Below are 5,325 nucleotides of genomic sequence, written 5' to 3' on the forward strand. Positions count from 1 at the left end.
CCGCTCCCCCTGCTTGTGTTCCCTCTCTTGCTGTGTCTGTCTGTGTCAAATAAATAAATAAAAAATATTAATAAAAAAAGAATAAGGTGCTAAGCAGAGCCTTTTGAAAAACATAATCATATTTAATTGAACTTCTCTAAGAAAAAGTGACATTTCACAGTGAAAACGTAACTTATTATTTTTAGAATAACAGTTTGTATTAAAAACTAAAGCTTCCATCGTTAAGTATTCCTTTTTGCTGAAAATAATATGTCATTGCTTTGAAACTTCCTTACATCCATATTTGAAAGTTGGAAACAGAATTTCTTAGCTTTTTAAAAGACTTTCCAAGATGTCTTCACACCTACAACCCAAATTGTGGTTTCCAAGCACTATTTTCCAAAAAAAAAAAAAAAAGTGGTTTGAATCTAGGCTTAAGAATATAAAAATTCAATGACATTTGATTATTTTTCAAAAACATTAATTGATACCAGGAAAAGAGAAATTAAGAAGCTCAATTTTATTGAAAAATTTTACATAATTGAAACTGAGATTGAAAATCAAGAATCATTTTTCATAAATCATTTTATTTAAATCTTTATATTCTCAAATATTGTCTTACCTGTGACAGTCATTAAACTCAAATATTAAAATAAACCAAATTAAGAAATAGACTTGAATTCTCAAAATAATAAAGTAAATTCAGTCATCTTACTCTCACTGAAAATAATGCACTAACTGTGCTAGTGAGAGCAAAGAAGTGTTTGTACTATTAATAAAAAATTAAATTTTATATTTATTTTATCTTTTAATATTTCTGAGTTTATGAACATTTTTTAAAAATAGGTAATTTGTCCTCATTCATTTCCACCGGTCTCTTGTCGAGCAGCTCCGGCTCCTGTCATCGCTGCCCCTCCGCCGCTGCCGCCCCCGCAAGGCTCTGCCATAGCCAAAGCCACCTGCAGCGACTCGTCGCACCCGATTCTCTCCACTTCGTTCCCCGCCAGCCGCAACCATTGACGCCATGTCGGGTTATTCGAGTGACGGAGACTGCAGCCGGGATCGAGGGTTTGCTGCACCTCGATTTGGGGGAAGTAGGGCAGGGCCCCTATCTGGAAAGACGTTTGGAAACCCTGGGGAGAAACTAGTCAAAAAGAAGTGGAATCTTGATGAGCTGCCCAAATTTGAGAAGAATTTTTATCAAGAACACCCTGATTTGGCTAGGCGCACAGCCCAAGAGGTGGAGACATACAGAAGGAGTAAGGAAATTACGGTTAGCGGTCACAACTGCCCAAAGCCAGTTCTGAATTTTTATGAAGCAAACTTCCCTGCAAATGTCATGGATGTGATTGCAAGACAGAATTTTACTGAACCCACTGCTATTCAAGCTCAGGGATGGCCCATTGCTCTAAGTGGATTGGACACGGTTGGAATAGCACAGACTGGATCCGGGAAAACATTGTCTTATTTGCTGCCTGCTATCGTCCACATCAATCATCAGCCATTCCTAGAGAGAGGTGATGGGCCTATTTGCTTGGTGCTGGCACCAACTCGGGAACTGGCCCAACAGGTACAGCGAGTAGCTGCTGAATACTGTAGAGCATGTCGATTGAAGTCCACTTGCATCCATGGTGGTGCTCCTAAGGGACCACAGATTCGTGATTTGGAGAGAGGTGTGGAAATCTGTATTGCAACACCTGGAAGACTGATTGACTTTTTGGAGTGTGGGAAAACCAATCTGAGAAGAACTACTTACCTTGTCCCTGATGAAGCAGATAGAATGCTTGATATGGGCTTTGAACCCCAAATAAGGAAGATTGTGGATCAGATAAGACCTGATAGGCAAACCCTAATGTGGAGTGCAACTTGGCCAAAAGAAGTAAGACAGCTTGCTGAAGATTTCCTGAAAGACTACATACATATAAACACTGGTGCACTAGAACTGAGTGCAAACCACAACATTCTTCAGATCGTGGATGTATGTTATGATGTAGAAAAGGATGAAAAACTTACTCGTCTAGTGGAAGAGATGATGAGTGAGAAGGAGAATAAAACCATTGTTTTTGTCGAAACCAAAAGAAGATGTGATGAGCTTACTAGAAAAATGAGGAGAGACGGGTGGCCCGCCATGGGTATCCAGGGTGACAAGAGTCAATAGCGTGACTGGGTTCTAAATGAATTCAAACATGGAAAAGCTCCTATTCTGATCGCTACAGATGTGGCCTCCAGAGGGCTAGAGGTGGAAGCCGTGAAATTTGTCATCAATTATGACTACCCTAACTCCTCAGAGGATTATGTTCATCGAATTGGAAGAACTGCTCGCAGTACCAAAACAGGCACAGCATACACTTTCTTTACACCTAATAACACAAAGCAAGTGAGCCACCTTATCTCTGTGCTTCGTGAAGCTAATCAAGCAGTTAATCCCAAGTTGCTTCAGTTGGTCGAAGACAGAGTTTCAGGTCGTTCCAGGGGTAGAGGAGGCATGAAGGATGACCGCCGGGACAGATACTCTGCGGGCAAAAGGGGTGGATTTAATACCTTTAGAGACAGGGAAAATTATGACAGAGGTTACTCTAGTCTGCTTAAAAGAGATTTGGGGGCAAAAACTCAGAATGGTGTTTACAGTGCTGCAAATTACACCAATGGGAGCTTTGGAAGTAATTTTGTGTCTGCCGGTGTACAGACCAGTTTTAGGACTGGTAATCCAACAGGGACTTACCAGAATGGTTATGATAGCACTCAACAATATGGAAGTAACGTTCCAAATATGTACAATGGTATGAACCAACAGGCATATGCATATCCTGCTACTGCAGCTGCGCCTATGATTGGTTATCCAATGCCAACAGGACATTCTCAGTAAGACTTTAGAAGTATATGTAAATGTCTGTTTTTCATAATTGCTCTTTATATTGTGTGTTATCAGACAAGATAGTTATTTAAGAAACATGGGAAATGCAGAAATGACTGCAGTGCAGCAGTAATCATGGTGCACTTTTTCGCTATTTAAGTTGGATATTTCTCTACATTCCTGAAACAGTTTTTAGGGGTTTTTTTGTACTAGAAAATGCAGGCAGTGTTTTCACAAAAGTAAATGTACAGTGATTTGAAATACAATAAATGAAGGCAATGCATGGCCTTCCAATAAAAAATATTTGAAGACTGAAACAAACAAAAAAGTATGTGATTTGTTATATTACTACGTGTACATAATTTTTTATAAGTAACTAGCTATATATTGGGAGTGCTTGCTGAAAAAATGGTACTGATAAGGGTGAGAAATCAAAAAATTTGAAATATCAATTCCAAATAAGCATGTCATATGTTGTGTGAGAGCTTAGAGAGAGCAGGGACAGAGCCTCGGAAACTACCCTCCAATCCTTCTAACCTCCATCCTCCCAAATCCACAGGACACTGTTTTTGTGCCATGCCTCTAATTGTCACCTTATCAAGTCAATGTGGGATGCTTTAGAACAGAGAGCAGAAAAAAACAGCCACTGCCTGGAGTAGGGACCCCAGCTCTTTTACCATTAGTATTCCACTTCTCAGTCTATGTGATCAGATATCCTCCTTGAAAAGGGAATTAACTGACACCGAGACAGATTGTTTCTGCCTCTTGGCAGAGCAAAAATACACCTTGGAGGGCAAATGCCTGCAGAGCTCCTTGCCCGAAGCTATGAAAATTTGGACGCTCCAGAAGGGTCTGGGCATGCAGAGAAATAGGGATTCTTTCACAGAAGCGCTAGAAGAACAAGGATCTTGGGAAGATGGTTGTGTCAAATTATCTGGAGAAGGACCGCGAGGGTCCAAGGAGCATCTACACACCTCTGCCCCACCACTCCAGCGGGAAGAGACTCCAAGAGGCTTTAACAAGAGAACTAGACAAAGGGGCACATCACCTGGTTTTCTCCCCTCCATGCCCACTTTTCCCCACCTGTACTTAAAATGCTTAATGGGAGAGATTATTCAAACCCTTTCTTGAAATAAATGTTTAATCCTTGTGCAGCTGAGGCAGATGAGGTAATATCCAGGGCAGACAGATGAAGGGGATGGCTTTCCCCCCCAATCCGTAGGAAGCATAAGGACAAGCCAGTAGCAGCAGAGGCAGATCCAACTGCAGAAGCCATGGAGTCTGTCTCCCTGACCGTTCTCCCAGCAGAACTAGATTCACATCCCAAGATCCTGAGGAAAACGGGAGGAGGACCATGGTGACCATGGAAATGAATTACTGAAGAGATTTCATCAATTCACTGAATGATTCTAGTCTACCCCCAACAGCAAGAGTCTAGAACAGTGATGGGGAAATAGCAGCCCATCGATCTTCAGCACAAAACACAAAAACTAATTTCAGAATAAAAGAGTAGATTCCTGTGGTTTCACCACAGTGCACAAACATTAACCTTTCATTTTTAATTAAAACTCATGTGAATTTTCTCACCAACATAATTCTAGTCAATTATATAGGTAACATGCTGCATAAAGCGATTTTTATTTTGAGGAGAGAAATGTATTCTATAATTTTTTGGTTTTTCCTAAATCAGCACTAATTTTTTTTTTTTTTAAGTTGGTTAACATCTAACACCCAGTTCTTGGCTTCTAAGTACCATTTGCAAATTAAAGGAATCAGCTATTTGGAGACATGGCAGATTCCGTGGCTGGACAGGGAAAAGTTCAAGATGAACCTGGGCCATCTTCTGGTATCAGAAGTAAGGAAGTGTTCAGAAAGAATGGAGGCCTGTCAAAAGGAAGGAGAGCTCACTGGCAGGAGTTCCCAATGGCTAAGGAAGGAACCATTTGACTAACAAATAGATTGTTACTTGGAGAATAAAATATATATCCATGAGTCCATAACTATGTAAATACATAGTTGAGTAAATAAATAAGTGGGAAGAAGGAACAACTCTTCCTCACAGAAGAACATTCAACTAATAAATGTAGAGGGAATGAGGGAAGTACAAAATCACCATTAGGCAGGCGTGCCTGGCTGGCTCAGTTGGTGGAGCATGTGATTCTTGATCTCAGGGCCATGAGTTCAAGCCCCACGTTGGCCACAGAGCTTACTTTAAAAAGAGAGAGAGAGAGAACTCACCATTAGATAAATATGATAGTAATTATTGTTGGAGACAAAATCCACTAATATATGCTAAAAATTGGTTGATAAAAATGTTAGGAAATATAGAACATTACCATAGTCTCAAAGAATCTTCCCCAAAATATCAATCAAGTATGAAGGGGAAATAGCAGTTTTATAACGGAGGAACCCAGCAGACACTATCCTCTTTGAGTAGTCTTCGTCAATTTTGCCAGTAATGAGTCATAGCAAAACCGTGTACTCCCTGAGAA

The 5,325-nt window shown here is 40.3% G+C and overlaps 1 pseudogene; it reads left to right on the forward strand.

Annotated features, from left to right (window-relative positions):
* Window positions 1-841: 841 nt before the first annotated feature.
* On the forward strand, window positions 842-3,136 carry LOC112834709 (probable ATP-dependent RNA helicase DDX5 pseudogene; annotated as a pseudogene).
* Window positions 3,137-5,325: the final 2,189 nt, after the last annotated feature.

This window comes from Callorhinus ursinus, unplaced genomic scaffold (genome assembly GCF_003265705.2).
Source record: "Callorhinus ursinus isolate GAN/ISIS: 27379988/994484 unplaced genomic scaffold, GSC_fseal_2.0 scaffold17, whole genome shotgun sequence".
Classification (NCBI taxonomy): domain Eukaryota; kingdom Metazoa; phylum Chordata; class Mammalia; order Carnivora; family Otariidae; genus Callorhinus; species Callorhinus ursinus.